Source organism: Archocentrus centrarchus, chromosome 2 (genome assembly GCF_007364275.1).
Source record: "Archocentrus centrarchus isolate MPI-CPG fArcCen1 chromosome 2, fArcCen1, whole genome shotgun sequence".
NCBI classification, from domain to species: domain Eukaryota; kingdom Metazoa; phylum Chordata; class Actinopteri; order Cichliformes; family Cichlidae; genus Archocentrus; species Archocentrus centrarchus.
Window position 1 is genome coordinate 13,692,100 of NC_044347.1, and position 17,160 is coordinate 13,709,259.

A 17,160-nucleotide genomic window follows, 5' to 3' on the forward strand; every position below is an offset into this window, starting at 1 on the left:
ATGCCCTCTGTGATTTTATTTTTTATGATAATTTTTCCTTAACATGAACAAGACAATGTGCCCAAACACACCCCTGTTTAACCAAACCTGACATCAGTGGCAACATCTGTAGGGTTTCAGAAGTAGGGTGTTGATGAATGAAGAAGCATTTCTGTTCGGAAACACTGTGCAATTCTAAAATGATTTGCAAAATTAAGCCAATTATTAAAATGTTTACTTTTGTCAGACATCAGCCATGTATGTGCAAAAGCAGACACAAACAGAGCTACTTATACAACAGCAGTCAAGTTAGGCAAAAATATTGGAGAACACCAGATAAGCTAAGGGGACATACGGGTGACCATCCACCCACACACACACACACACACACACACACACACACACACACGCACGTACACATTAGCATGCATCATTTTCAGTAAATCAGATACTTGCAACACCACCGAAGTCAGCACCTCTGTGACCCCTGATAACCATGGTTGAGGTCACTTATCTCAGTGAAGAGTTGTTAGAAACTATATCGAACCCAGACACTGCAAATATTGCACTGCAAATATTGTTGAATTAAAAAATAATAATTTTATTATTAGATGAGAGGATGGACAGGACCAGTGGTGGAATCTAACTACCTCCACACATTGTAAGCTGAAAGCGTTTTACAGCAATCACACAACACCCTGTGAGCAAGCACTTAGCGACATTCCCTTTTAACAGGAAGAAAACCTCTGGCAGAACCAGGCTCAGGGAGGGGCAGTCATCCCTGAAGACTGGTTGAAGGCTCGAGAAAGAGATGAGAGCAGAGAGAGACAGCACCAAAGGCAAACTATAGCAGAGAAATAAGGAGTTGAATAATTACTGATGATTAAATGCACACAGGGAGTGGAAATAGGTGAGCAACAGGACTCACAGGAGTAGCTGGTCTCCAGGTATTTAAAAGTGTCATTGCAGGGGTCTGTAGTAAGGGTTACCTCACACACCTTCCTGCCATTACACCTGCAGAAACACACTGAGTGCTCAGCACCATAAGAAATGTCACTTTACAGTTATTACAGTTATGGCATAACTCTTCATCCTGTGATAGCAACCATAAAAAATATGATATATATATATTAGGAGTGGGACTCGATTAAAAAATTAATCTAATTAATTAGGAGCTTTGTAATTAATTAATCGAAATTAATCGCATTTTAATCACATTTTAATATTTAACATGAGAAATATTAATTTAAGTTTGGTTGATGAATGAATCAATATACATAAGCTTAAACTTCAAAATTTTGTTTATTTTCCCACCAGTCTACTAGACAGACCAACGAAGGGCAGAAGTGCTCCTGTGATAAGCAAACTCCTGAAATTAAAGTTAAGCATCATAACTGGATAGTTTTATTCAACATTAATGTCTCACTTAATATAGTTGGATATTAATGCTTGTTTTAACAGCTTATTTTGAATTAAAGACTTAAAATTAAATCACAAAAAGGAGTAAAAGTTTAACCAGCTGCTTTTCCACAGCTGTGCTTCGCACGATTCCTAGGCGACATGAGCTACGCAGAGGTGAGGGCAGGCGAGGCTGATATGAAGGCTAGCCGCTCACTTCCGGCTTTTGCGGTCTTCGTGGGCTGCGAAGGACCCGGTCTACGTGGGCCGGGTCCTTCGAAGGTATGTCTATGTTCGAAGTATGCGGCCCCTGAATTTTTGACATCGTGCATCGATATAATCTGTATGCCTGGAACTCGTGCACTGAGAAACGTTCCACGGAGCGATAAAAATGCGTTCAAATTTTTAATTCGTTATTTTACGCATTTTTATCGCACCGTGGAACGTTTCTCAGTGCACGAGTTCCAGGCATACAGATTAAATCGATGCACAATGTGATGAGCGTGATGAGCTGTGTTCAAATTCAGGGGCTGCATCCTCCGAAGGCCACATTTGTAGGCCGATTACATCACAGTGAGGCAAGAAAAGCTGTCCGAATTCGAAAGCTCCTCCAAATGCAGTCGATGAATGCGTCCTTCTTTTTTTGAATTTGAAGGATGGGTGGCCTACCATGTCCCATGATTCATTACGCATCAAAACTCAAACACAAAAATGGCGGAGGATAGCGGCCAAAAAGTTTGAAAAAGTTTCTGTGACACAAAATAAGATGTTTTCAGGCGAGAATGTAAATCTCAGATCCATTTACCTCAAATATCCGCTCGTTTTATCAAGATATCGCTTAATTGCAAAAAGTGCTCCGCCATTTTCGGAACTGTCCTTTGGCTGCTCTATCAGCAGCTCACCTTGCTAGTTGTCAGCTGACCGGGCTATCGAGGCTCGCTTTAGCCGGAGAGAACACCCAACTGCCGGCACATCCTTTTCAAACCCCCGCTGGCTTTCACTGCTGAGTGGAAGTTAAACAGATATAACTCACTCTGATGATCTCTAACAGCTGATGTTTGGTTTCTTTCAGTGTTTCATTTGTTCCTGAGCAAATCGGTTTGGCTGAAATTCAGTTAAGCTTCATAACTGGTTAGTTTTATTCAACATTAATGTCTTCATAATATGGCTGGAAGTGAATCATTCGCGCAGCTGTATTCCTTGATGTTGAAATGTGTCATGCGTGTTGTAGCAGCTTATATTGAATTTTGTTCTTCACCAACTCTAAATCAGCAAGATCAAGTCAGTCTGTCATTGTCACCAGTAATGGTCAACAAATTGAACTTGTATCTACTTTTAAATATTTGGGGTTCTTGATTGATGACCACTTGTCTTTTAAGGCGCACATGCAGTATACTGTAAAGAAACTGAAGCTTTTACTTGGATTTGATTTTAGAAATAAGTCTTGCTTTTCTTATAGGGTGAAAAAGAAATTAGTGGAGTCAACTTTTTTTCCGGTTATTGATTAAGGTGATGTGTTATACATGAATGCCTCTGCTCAATGCCTCCACATGTTGGATAGTGTGTATCATGGTGCTCTGAGGTTTATTGCACACTGTGGAGCTCTAACTCATTGCGTCTTATACAGTAAAGTAAATTGGCCATCTTTATATGTGTGCCGCCTCGACCATTGGTACAAGTTGATTTATAAGGCTATTCTTCAGATGACTCCACCTTATTTATCATCTCTTTTAATCCTGAATAATAGGGCCTACAGTTTCCGTTCCCAGGACTTTTATCATTTTACTGTTCCTTAGGTCAGACCAGAAATGGGGAAGAAAACTTTTAGATGTTCTGCTCTGAGTACATGGAACTTTTTGCAATCAGAGCTTAAGCTCCAAAGTCTGGTATCACTGAATGTATTCAAATCCATGATCAGTTCCATTACAACCAGGCTCCAGGAGTGTAAATGTTTTTAATGAATGCAAATGTTTGATTAATCTTGCAGACTCTTTTAACTCATTTTGAAAATTCAATTATTTGTATTTTTTTTTTCTTTGTGTAATTATGTGTTGAAACTTTATGTGCTGCCCTCCTTGGCCAGGTCTCTCTTGCAAAAGAGATCTTGGATCTCAATGGGACAAAGCTGGTTAAATAAAGGTTATAATAATAAAACTTATTTTGAATTAAAGATTTAAAATTAAACGACAAAAACCTGGAGATGTGGATGTAACAAAGTTACAAATACCAGACACAGTGGCATTTGGTCAGAGCAAGAAAGGCAAGTAGTGCTTTGTCTAAGGAAATCTAAAAATAAATATCAATTAAACTATACCAGAGTGAATGTAAACGTAAATGTAATTAAGGAACATGTAATAAGAATTACATGAAAAAGCTATTTATTTTAAACAGTGTTAACAGTTTACTTATATAGTGTAGAACTGAATGTCATAGAATGGAATGGTGTGTCATAATATCATGTATCATAGCAACATACTAAAATGATCTATCTCCCTCAACCTGGTGCACTGTAGTATAAATTTATTTGGAGTATTTCTCTTATTTATATTTATAAGGAGAAGAAAATTCTCATTCTTTTTATACTTAAGTAACTTTGCCCCAACATTTTCTACCTATATTTTTATGTCTTGCACAGTCATTCTTATTTCCTATTTTTTGATTTCTTATTTATGTTTTGCACAGAAAGTTGTTTTATTTGCACAGCAAAAGTTACTGAAGAATTCAATAAAATCGAGGTTGTTATTTAAATAAAGTTACACCTAGGCTTTTCTGTCATTTTTTTGTTGAGGTGAAAATATTTTGCAAAGTGGGGGAATTATGGAAAAACTTTGAGAAACATTGCTATGATTCATGTTAAGGAGAGCAATATCGCCCTCTTCTGGTTCAACTGATTTTATGACTTCTATAGAACACATAATTTAACAATATATTCACATATTTTACATGGTTTTAAAGCAATTTTTCATTCATCTATTTACTTTTGCACTAGTGTGCAAAAGTCTTGAGCCACCACTCATTTATTTATATGTTGCTTCCAAGGAGACAGACTTTCATGTCATCTTTGATATTTCTCCAGGAAGAAAAGTTCTTTTTTCTTTGCAATAATCATAAATGACATTTGCTGTGCATTTTTAATCTTATTTAATTTAATTTAATTTTAAAAACACAAAATCAAGTTTATGTTTTTAATTAGATTAACATTTTTAGACTGAGTGTTGTTTTAGTTAACTTTAATAACCTTGGACTATATGTTTAATTTTCTTTTCTTCAATGAAAACAGTAGGCCTATATACATGTTTACATTTTCCCTGCTTTTGCGCTTCAGCTGCTTTTAACTAGATTTCCATTTTTCATTCAGAGGGAGGCTGAGGACACTGAGTGATGGTTTGCCAGGAATTGAGGTCTCTGCTTAGACTGGTACCCGGGTAAACAATAGAAAACAGATTTACTGAGCCACAGCTAATTTAAAAATTAAACAAAAGCATCAAAGCTGTGCTAAAAGATGGCACAATGAGCAACAATCTATTTGCTGCAAAACTACACTATACCCAAACTATTCAGTCACTCATCCAAATCATTGAATTCAAGTGTTCAATCACCTCCAAGGCCACAGGTGTATAAACCAAGCACCTTGGCATGAAGACTGGTTCTACAAACATTTGTGAAACATTTGTCGCTCTCAGGAGCTCAGTGGATTCCAGTGTGGTACTGTGACAGGATGCCACTTGTGCAACAAGTCCAGCTGTGAAATGAAATTTCCTTACTAGTAAATATTCAACAGTCAGCTGTTAGTGATATTATAACAAATTGGAAGCGATTGGGAACGACAGCAGCTCAGCCACATAGTAGACAGAGCAGGGTCAGCAGATGCTGAGGCACATACAGTAGTGCGCAGAGGTCGGCAACTTTCTGCAGTCGGTGGATTAAAAATGGGATGTCACTCAAGTTTGTATGCACATGAGGCCAGATGAGTGAATACTTTTGTCAGTATAAAGTATTTATGACAGTAAATCTTGCATTCTGCAGGTAGGCTTGATATCTACTCGAGATATATTAGTTAAAAAAGAATAAAGAAGGGGAGAATGAACTTTTATGCTTTCTGTATCTGTTTGACAGTAAGTAAATGAATTTGAAATAAAGACTTTTCCTCCAACTTTATTTACCACACGATCATACTGTGTACTACACAGAGTTGTCCAAAATAAGAAATAAATAGTAACGATAGAGTCGAATATAGAAGTCATTAGCAGGACTCTGGAGAAGTTGACTGCATACTGAGGAGGTAATTCGGCCATTTGATTCAGGTGTGTTGGATCAGGGACACATCTAAAACCTGCAGGACAGGGGCTCTCGAGGCCTGGAGTTGAAGAGCCCTGCGCTACAGCATGCTCTATTTGTCCAACAAGTTGGGAAATTCATGTTTTGCAATAGTATTGTAAAATACATGACATAGATCAATAAACCAAATTTACTAAAGAAGGGGCAAAAATAAAAGAGACTTAAAAAGTTACAAAATTAAAAAGCTCTGTGAATTAAAGTCAAAATGATGAGATTTTTAAAAAGTATATTAATTAAAAGTTGGCTTTTTTTCTCATTAATATGAAATATTCCATAAATAATATATTATGATATATAAATTATATACAACGTCTTTTTTTTTATTTTACAATACAAATAAAAACATTTTTAAAATAATAAAAATTATTTTACGTGTTGCGTATCAGTCTGCGTGATGACGCACCCGGCGTGCTCTGCGGGGGGGGCGTGGCCAACGGGTGAGTGTTGCAGCCAGAAAGAGGCAGTGAAAGAAACAGTGCGGCAGTTTGAGGACACTCTCCTCCAAGCAGTTGGTGTTTCTATTCGTTAAACGGATATTTATTCACCGCTCGCTGCCGAGCCGGTAAGTAGAGTTTATTTACAGTAAATCTTAATTTACGAGACGCAGTATTGGGACGGGACTGTTGACAGCTAACTGCTGGGGCTATTTCAGTGATTACAGTGCTGGAGTGTAAGTTAGGAAACGGAAGCATTAGTGCGTTTCACTAAAGGAAACAGAGTTCAGGGGTATTTCGGGGATAAAACTTGTAAATACGAAACGACAGAGAGCAGAGGGATACACCAGTCCAACGTCAGGCGTAGAGGACGTTAAATAAGAGGACGTGGTATACATGGGGTGAAGTGTCATTTAATATATTGACAGGACATATTAAGATGTGTGGCTGGCAGGTCACAGTCTGAGAAACGCTGCTGCTGCCGCCAGTATTACGTAACTTGAAAAGCGATGCATTTTCCTGCAACCTCGTGTGAGTGTGTGCATGGGGTGTAAACACACACCGTTTCCTGCTATGTCACTGCTGGACGCGCTTACAGCAGTGATGCTGCACCTCATACACACATTAACGGGCTCTGTGTAGTGGTTTTGCTGCGTAGCTTGTGTGAGTGAGTGTGAATGCGAATGCTGGCAAATGTGGTCCACACTGGCTCACTGCAGTTTTTCTGCTGGTTTTGAGTTTCAAGGTCAGCTGGACATTGATTTTTGAAGAGCTGATGATGCTCTTTAGGAGGAGGAGGTGGTGGTGGTGGTGGTGGTGGAGGGTGACCTGCGAGAAAATGAGGCCTTCAATGTGAGTGTGTATGGCTGGATCTAAATTTATTCTATTCTGGTGCAAGATAATGAGCAAAAAGTCTCGTATCTGTAATTTGCTTTAGTGGTTTGAGGAATGTAAACAGACCATCAAAACTTTAGTCATGTTTACTGAATTTACATCATATAAGTTGTGTTTGTGTTTCAAAGTGTAACAAGTGGTGCATTTAGGGAATCATTTTGATTCTGTCTTATTTTGCTTTGGTGCTAGTGCCAGGTTGGACCACCTTTTGCCCTCAGAGCTGCTTTAATTCTTCATAGCACAGATTCACCAAGGTGCTGGAAACATTCCTCAGAGATTTTTGATCCATGTTGACATGATAGCATCACACAGTTGCTGCAGATTTGCCAGCCTTCAGAAGATGGGTACACTGTGGTCATTAAGGGATTGACATGGTCAACAACAATACTCAAGTAGGCTGTGGTGTTTAAATGTTACGCAGTTGGTGCTAAGGGACCCAAAATATGCAGTGTGCCAAGAAAATATCTCCCACACGAGACTCATCAGATCAGGCACCGTTTCTTCTATTGTTCGATTTTGTTTAGCTCGTGTGAATTGTAGCCTCAGTAACCTGCTTCTAACTGACAGGAGTCACCTGGTGTGGTCTTCTGCTTCTGTTGAGATTCTCTTCTGCATACCTTGGTTGTAACCGGTGGTTATTTCAGTTTCTGCTGCACTCCTATCAGCTTGAAGCACCCTGAACATTATCCTCTGACATCAACAAGGCATTTTCACCCAGGAAACTGCTGCTCACTGGATATTTTTTCTATTTCAGGCTATTCTCTGTAAACCCTACAGATGGTTGTGTGGGAAAATCCAAGCAGATCAGCAGTTTCTGAAATACTCCAACAACCATGCTATGCTCAGAGTCACTTAAATCACCTTTCTTCCTCATTCAGATGCTCAGTTTGAACTTCAGCAGATTGTCATGACCATGTCTGCATGGCTAAATGCACAGAGTTGCTGCCATGTGATTGGCTGATTGGATGTTTCCATTAACGAACAGCTGATCAGGTGTACTTTACAAAGTGTCTGAGGTTATATTTTAGAAGCCTATGACTGATTGGACAAGATAAGCAGCTTTAGAATGGCTGGAAACCTGTGATCATACCATTTTTCAATATTTTTGCATATCAACCAGTTAAAATGAATTCTAATTTTTGCAGCTAACAGTTATTGTTATTATTGATTAATGAGGTACTTGGCGTGTTTACACAATGTAAGAAAATAGAGGAATTTGTTATTATGACTTACCTACATTAGAAGGTTACCTTTTTGTTCAAACCCCCCAATAAATTCATTTTCTGAGCGAGGAAAGCAGCACTTGTTTGCTGTTAATCCTCTGATTGGTCAATCGTTATTTACCTTCAACTGAAGAGCTTTCACGTGACAGATCAAATATATTTAACCGCTGAATTTAGAAAAATGGTGTATTGATTCTGTCTGTATTAATAGATTTGATTTGAAGGCATGTGGTCAGTGTCTCATCTGTGTGTGCGTGCGTGCGTGTGTGTGTGTGTGTGCGTGTGCGTGGTGACTCCTCAAACTCTCCCACTCAGCGCCGAGCTGAGGGTCAGGCGGCAGCATGTTGATTCATCTTCATCTGTGTCTCCCCCTGTTTGTCTGTGCTCTCGTCATGTATACAGTGAGCACGTGCGCGCGGTGGCAGATGTCCGCTGCTGTCTCATTGCCCATCTGTTTTTTTTTTTTTTGTTTCTTTCTTTTTTTAATATATGGAGGAGGAGAAGCATGTAGCTTACATAATGAGAAGGAGGAGGCTGGTGGGTAATGAGCTGTGTCATCCATCCTCTTCATCAAACTGGATCGCTCCATAAAGCGTCAGTGTCATCAGGTCATATTAAACAGAAAGATGGTTACACAGTGAAGATGAGCTAATAGATGAGTTGTTCCATAACCATAAGCATTATTCCTGCGTTCAGGTAGTTTCCTTAAAGAAGATTTAAAACCAAAGAAAATCACAAGAAGTGTTTCATCAGTTCTTCTAATTTGGATGTGATTATAAAGCAAAAAAGAGATTTTATTTTTTTGAGTGGAGATGATTCAGTCAAGGATTCACGAGTAGGGATGCACCGATCCAGCTTTTTCCATTACTGATACCACACCAATAGCTAGGCTGTGGGTATCTGACAAACCAACGAGCCTTTAGCCGAAAACATAGGTGAAAACAAATATTAAAAAAAAGTGGAAGGCCTAAAAAACTATCTACAGCAGATGAACAGTATCTGAAAGTCATGTCCTTAAGAAACAGCAACAATCCAGCAAAGACCTAACATGGGACCTGAGAGATGCATCTGGACCTTAAGCTGATCCATCTACTGTTCACTGAAACCTCATCAGAAATGGTCTCAGTGGAAGGGTGGCTGTCAAGAAGCCATTCTTAATGATGGGAAACAGGAAGAAAAGGCTGAGGTATGCCACATTACACAACAAGTGGACTGAAAATCAGTGGCAACAGGTCTGATGGAGCGATGAATCCAAATTTGACATTTTTGGTTCAAATTATCATCAGTATATACGGAGGAGGTCAAGAGAAAGATACAACAGTTTGTATCTACAGCCATCTGTAAAACATGGTGGAGGCTCTGTCATGGTTTGGAGCTGCATTTCAGCCAGTGGTGTTGGAGATCTTGTCAAACTTGAGGAAACTATGAAAAGAAAGAGTCTGATTGACAGCGGCTTCATTTTTTTCAGCAGGACAATGATCCCAAACACACTGCCAATGCAGTAAAAGCAAACCTGGATAGAAAAACACACAGTGGAACACTATCAGTCATGGATTGGCCTCCCCAGAGCCCGGACCTCAACATTATTGAAGCAGTGTGGGATCATCCTGACAGAGAACAGAACAAAAGGCAGAAACATCCAAAGAAGAGCTTTGAATGTCCTTCAAGAAGCCTGGAGAACTATTCCTGAAGACTACTTAAAGAAATGAGAGAAAGCTGCCTAAATACAAAAAAAGGAGGGGTGATTTGAGACTTTTGCACAGCACTATATAACATCTCAGTATCTCACAGAGGACCATTAATATAATTAGTCATCAGTTTAAATATTGCATTTATTCCATGTTTTATTCTTGATTATAAATACTGGAGTCTCTTTGCTCCAGGCTATGAAGTTGCATAACATCTATCAACATCTTCACTCCTTGTAAACTGTGAGTCGATCCAAAAACGCCCTCAAAAGTCTTCCATGCACACAGCTGAGATGCCCCTGACTGACTGTATGTAGACACTCTGGTCTCCTGATGCTGTTGTGCAGCATCACATTAATAATTGATGAGCACCGGGGGGAAAAAGAGAAGCATCAAAAACAAGAGTGAAACATGTGTGTGTGTGTGTGTTCGCGTGTGCGTGCGTGTTGGTGCACGCTGCCAAAGCTGGGACCACCCCATGGAGCGTGGCAGAAAACATGACGAGTTTCCCCGCAGCCCTTCTGCTTATGAACGTCGTCAACACTGCAAAAAATAACCCTCACAGTAGGAGACAGTGCTGCTAATCATACGACTCCTCTGTACAGTGTTTTTAATTCATTTGCATTATGAATGTAAAACACAACAAATTTATTTCTGATATTTAAAGTTTAACATGTAAATGCACTCACTGGACATTTTATTAGGTACACTTTGCTATCATTGGATTGGACTCCTTTTTTCCCTCAGAACTGCTTTAATGCCTCATGGTATAGATTCAGCAAGGTGCTGGAAACATTCCTCAGAGATTTTGGTCCACATCAACAAATCACCTTTCTTCCCCATTCTGATGCTCAGTTTGAACTTCAGCAGGTCATCTTGACCATGTTTACATGGCTAAATGCACTGAGGTGCTGCCATGTGATTGGCTGATTAGATATTTGTGTTAATGAGCAGTTGTTAGTTTACCTAACAGTCTGGTGAGTCTAAGTTTAACCTGATAAGCTTATCTTAACCTCATCTTATTTCTGTTAAAAAAAAGAAAAAAAAGAAAATAGTCTCTTTTTTTTTTTAAGTTCCAGATTTGCATTATTAATTTTATTTTATACCCACCCATGGAGAAGAATCAAAAACTGGTGTTTTTTGGAAACTGGTTTCACATTTTTCCAAAGCATTGGACTCTTGTGTGTCTGAGCTTGCCAATTCTTTTATCAGTGCCTGTAGTGTGCACTGCTTCATGAAGAAAGATAACAATGCTAGTTGTAATGTTTGTAATGATTAATTTGTGTGTGTGTGTGTGTGTGTGTGTGTGTGTGTGTGTGTGTGTGTGTGTGTGTGTGTGTGTGTGTGTGTGTGTGTGTGTGTGTGTGGTGGGACACCACCAACATGCAGAAACATATTTCTGTGCCACATGGGATTCACTTCCAGAGGTGCCGTGTATTTGACGCTCTAGTGCTACTGCTGCTGTTTTCCAGCAGGACAGTTCATCTGCACAGATGCTGTACACATGCTCAACACAGTTTTATTCAACTAAGAAAGCCTGAATGAAAATGAATGCCATGCAAATATTCTGTGATTTTCCCCCATTTCACATGCTTTCTGAGAGACTGAAGCCACATCTGGCATCAGTCAGTAGTCTGTCTGGGGCTTTGAATAATAAAGCAGTTGAGCTGACACTGAAAATCTGCATAGGTATGCTTGTTTCCTCATATAAAACTAGGTCAAGAATCAATAAGGGAATTGATGAAGAACCGGATCAATAAGCAGATGGGATAATGACATCGGTGTCAATAAAACCTTATCTATTCCCATTCCTAGACTCAACAAAACAAGCTCCTCTAGCTTCTCTCCCTTTAAAGCCATCTTTTTTGGCTACTCCTTATAAACAGAAGGTTTGAACAGCAGGGCCTTAGATGACCAAATAAGGGGTACCCGTTCTTGGTGACATCAGACAGAGCCAAGAGTAGAAAAAACTGTCACATGATGTTGACGCATGACAGAAAATAAGAAATTGAATAATAAGTTTTTAAGCAAAAAATATATCATTTTCTCTGATGTAAGTGAATTTGATCAATGTAACTGATCCAGTCTTATTGGAGAGGTGCAGTTTGGGTATATTAGGAACCCTCATGAGGCGATGATGATGCTTTTTTCTGGCACAGAAAGAGTTAATTGTCTCAAATATTTGGGAAGCAGCGAGCTGCCAGAGTGAGTAAAGGCTGAGGACGGGGAGAGGACGAAAGCTGGCGGCAGCTGCAGTCTCTTTGCCTCACGACGTCGTCTGCAGCGTGAGTTTGTTTACATCCATCGGCAGCAGAGGGAGCGGGCATAGACGGAGGCTGCCGCCTCCCCAGCAGCCCTTTTTCACCCTCAAAGACTAAACAGCTTTGGGAGCCCAGGTTTGTGCCTCGAGAAGTCATCTGATGGTTGTTCGGGGCGTATGGGATTGAATGCATCATCATGCTGTATGCTCTTCACAGCTTTTTTGCATTTAAAGGAGAGAATGATTGCTTAAAGATAAACCACAGTTTAGCAACTGCAGTCACAGATTCGATTCTAGTTAGAGGGACTTTACTGTGGCTTTTATCAATTTCTATTCCTCATCCCACGTGGAGACAAACTTCTGCAGACAGGCAGGAATAGAAGGATATAAACCTGGAGGAGTCATGTCTACAAATGAGCTCATTTGTCTGTGTCACCCCTATAAAAGATGAACCTGGCAAAAAAGTAGTATTTCCGTTTCTTGCTGCACTTACTAAAACCAGGATGTTTCCAAGCAGATGAATTGGTTTTATGAATCTTGTTTAATCAGTCTGTTTCTATCATCTTGGCTTTAGTTGAACTAAACCTGTAGTAGCCTGTCAGGAGAGTGAGTTTTGGGGGGGATTTTACAGATTAGAAGATAATGCAGAGAGTAGGGAGCAGGTGGAAGAGAGCCCGGAGAGGTGGAGGTATGCTTTAGAGAGAAGAGGGATGAAAGTCAGTAGAAGCAAGAAAGAATACATGTATGTGTGGATACCCAGGGTCAGCCATCCAAGGCAACGGACAGTGCGCAAGAGAGGTGAAGAAGAGAGTGCAGGCAGGGTGGAGTGGCTGAGTGTCTGAGGTGATTTGTGACAGGAGGATAGCAGCAAGAGTGAAAGGGAAGGTTTACAAGATGGTAGTGAGACCTGATAGTGGTCATGTGCAGAAGAGGGATGTGTATATATATTCGATAAAGGATGCTGAAGATGGAGCTGCCAAACAGGAGGCAAAGAGGAAGGATCATAGATGTAACAATGGCTGTGTTTCAGGCAGTTATCTGCCTCATTTGTCTGATCTGCTGTATTTAACATGCAGGGACGACAGAAATGCTGAGAAGAAACCAAAGTGTTATGACAGATTTTTTTTTTCATTTTGCTGCGTTCTCAACATTTATGAACAAGGGATGTAAAGCCTCAGTCAGAGAGGCCTAGAGACTGGTTGGCGACACCTTGGCAATCTGCAGTCACTAGAGAAAAATGTGTATTCCTCGTCTGGTTGGCGAGTGGTTGCTGGAGATTCTTAGCTGTTGCAAAGAGGGCACTACACCAAAAACCTCCTTGAAATTGCTTTGGTTGCTAGCAAATTGGTGTAGTCACCCGTAGTTTGCATAGATCATGCAGACTTGTCTCACCAACTACTTGCAGAGCAGTATAAAAACTGACACAAAGTGGAAATGCAGCACATTCACCTTCAAAGTAAAAGTTGTACCTCTGTGCTGCAGTTAACACGTTCCATAAGATCCCACTATCCAAATTGTTCATTTCTGGTTTATGTTGCACTTTTTTCAGTTTCGCTACTGCTCAGCAAGTAGTTGGCGAGTGTTTGTAGACAAGCTGGCATTGTCCATGCAAACTATGGGAATCTGCTAGCAACCAAAGCAATTGCAATAGGTTTATACTTTGCATCCAGTTTCAATCAAGGCAATTTGTCAATCAGGATTATTATTATTATTACCTAGAGTGGGCTCAGGACTCATTGTGGTGATTTTTTTTTTTCTTTTTTTTTTTCTCTTCTCCATTGTGATGATTCATTAGTTGTGGCCTATTTATCCTCTGCACCAGATAAGATCATGTAGATCTGTTTTTTTTTTTTTTACTGATTCCTCTCTCCACCACAAAAAATAAGACCAGCAGGTTGAGTATCAGGCTGCACAGTTGGAGCCATAGAAGGTGTTTTTTTTCCTAAGAATTAGAAGTCAGCTCCACCACACTAACATTATGTGTTGGATAACGGTTTCTTTCATGGCTCAAATTTGGCTTTTGGACTTACTGTGTCATTACAAGCAAACCAAGCAAAGGGTGGAAACAGGATCAAAAAGGTGTCACTGATGCAAAAAGTTTATGGAAACTTGTTATAGTTAGCAAATGATTTGAACAGACCGCATCACTTTCTTGATGATTTGTTTCCAGATGATGTATTTGATGGCAGTTTAGTGTCTGAACTCATGCTGAAATCACACATCTACTATCCAAAAAAACCCCAAACAAACAGCTGTTATGCTTTTATTTTAAGACACAATCAGATTAGATAAAGGCTGCCAGGCTGCCTAAAAAGGAGTTTTTGGTCTGAGTCCCTGCCAGCGTCCTCAGAAAGAACAGGAGAGGAGAAATACATTCTGGCAGGAAAGGTAGGTCTGCATATACAATACTGCTCATTTTATGCTCATTCACTCATTCATTTACAGCAAGAAATTACAGGAATTAGAGACCAACAAGTACCCAGCATATAAGCATATTAATGCATATTAAACTTACAGGAAAAAAATACCCAAGATCCCACTATTACCATTTTAGAGGATAGGAGAGTTGCAAGAAAAGAGGTGGAGTTGCTGCTTTTCAGTGACAACAAATGTCACCATCCTGGTGCTGTAGTGCTGTCAAATGGCCCAGTTCAGTAAAGTTCATGTGTTAATGGAAGAGTGTTGTATTTTTAAGATGCTTTTTTAGACACAACATACACCTTGAAGCTAATTTCTACCATTATTTCCACATAAAAAAAAAACAGCCTAAAAAAGTTCAACAAAGTAACTATAAAAATAAGAAGGAATAAGAACCAGGCTTCCGATGCTCAGCTCATATCCATCCAGGAAGATGTTTGGGTTTGTCTTTTGTGTGTGTTGGTGTTGACCTGCATGCCACCTGTATATTGTGTCATTTTATGTGACCTGGCCAGAGACTGTGGATGTAAATGAACAGTTTTGCTAATATCTGGCATGTTTACATCTTATATAAGATAAGAAAAAATTCACGAAAATTTGCGCTTTACAGTAGCTCAAGTACAGAGAAGAACAGAATGAGAGCAGCAGTTAAGGATAAAATAAATAAAGCAAAAATAAAAATAGAATAATGCAAAATAAGATCATATAAAAATTAATTTTTATATTGATGTTCATCACACACTGTCTCTGTCAAATAAACAAATACACAAACTAAGGTAGCCGACATATTGAAATGTTAACAATGGGGCTGCGTCAGTTATGAGAGATTGTTATGAGAGACATGGCATGCAAAGGATCCTGAATAGAAATCTGTTCCCGCCCCTTCCCCCAAAAGAGCCAATCAACAGCCAAGCTTTGCCCAAACTTTTATTGAAAGTCCACTTAGTGTGTACTCCACAGTGACTTTTTTTGTTTAATGATATTTTACGTCCAACTGACAGACACTACCTACTAATTGATTAACAACTTGGGCAATTGCTCATCTCTTATTTTGAAAGTTCTGTCACTGCAAACCATGCACATCCTGTCTACCAGGTAAACATTCAGTTGCTTCTTCAGCGCATCTCCTGCTGGATGGACTCCAAATCCATCGTCTTTGGACCGCAGCTGGTGACAGCAGACTTCATGTGGAGGGCTCCTTGTGGAGCTACGCCCAACTCACTGCAGAGCAGGGCAGGGACCACCATCAGCAGCTGCCGTCCAAGACAGTGGAGTCAGAGTTCATACACAGGATGAGAGCCTCACTGAGGAGGCAGATGATGTTACGGCTCCATTATTTTTGACCTTGTTAAAACTGCTTTTGGTTGATCCCTCATTCACAAGGAGTCACCACAGTGGGTGGCTCTGCATGCTTCATTTGGCAGATTTTTATTTATTTATTTATTGCACTAGATGATGCAACCCCAGAGGGACTGGTAACGTTGCAGTGAACCTTATAAAAGACTGTATGGCTTGCAGCAGGCACTCATTCTGGTTGTAAAAAGTCTGTTAGGAAACAGCCCAGCAAGCTTTTAAAGATTTTTTTTGTTTTAATTTGATTTTTATGTCTTGGTATCAAAAGTCACAGATATCTCCTCATACTTCTCGTTAGGAGCGTCAAAATACCCGCCCAAGTAAAAGTCTCGCTGTGTGACCACAGCGTTTATAAGAGTGGTGGGTGTTCCATACACACCTAGTGTTTCTAGTATTTTGCCCTAATGGTTAGAAAGGCACTCCCCTGCAAAGGGGACCTTGCAGAGGTTTTAAGAGTCCTGTGTTGTGCTCGGTGGCTTAAGGCTTCTGTTCTTCATCAGAAAGTCTTCAGTGATTACTTCCTTTTTGTTGCAGGAACTGGTGCTTACAGTTTCCATCAAAGAGAGACTCACGAGTTGACGCTCCCAGCTCGCTTCTGCTTTCATCACAGCTCTTTCAAAAGTGAAAGCTGCTGCTTTGCTTTGTCTTTTGGCACCCTTGCATCATATGTCCGACCAGAAGCCCTTTCATATTCAGTAACTCTTTGCATATTTATTTAATGTATGGCAACGATGACCTGTTCTAGGTTCCAGGGACACCCCCCCTCACCCCCACCCCACCCCGCAATCTTATGCTGGTAAAGTCATCGTCAGGCTTTTCCTTTTTCCTGTTTTTGTTGTTTGCATTGTAGCACTTCAGTGATGTTTTGCTTACATTTTAAATGATCAGTCCACTTTATTCCAGCACACCTAGGGAAATATTCATCTGATGTCAAGCCAGTGTCCCATTTGTCCTGTCTAGACAGAGGTTTTTACCTGTCAACATGTGAGATAATCTGTGTTTCGGACTACGTGAGGTGGCTGCCGACTTTCTTTTCACTGGGGATCTGAGTGGTTTGTGTGGGGTGTGTGTTGTTTTACTTCTGTGGTTGTGAGGCATGGTCTCATTTTGAGCTGTCTCCTTAAAAGCTGAATGAAATTTGCTTTAAGCAATTCAAGTTTTACACTCTGGAGGTC

General features: G+C 40.0%; 1 protein-coding gene across 3 annotated transcripts in view; it reads left to right on the plus strand.

Moving 5' to 3' along the window:
* The first annotated feature begins 6,148 nt into the window (after window positions 1-6,148).
* Window positions 6,149-17,160, plus strand: part of LOC115793688 (inositol polyphosphate-4-phosphatase type I A-like) — a 68,571-nt gene continuing 57,559 nt past the window's right edge. For all 3 annotated transcript variants that reach the window (XM_030748798.1, XM_030748807.1, XM_030748789.1), the window contains exon 1: window positions 6,149-6,277. The gene's annotated coding sequence lies outside the window, so the exon portion shown is untranslated. The remainder of the gene's footprint in view (window positions 6,278-17,160) is intronic.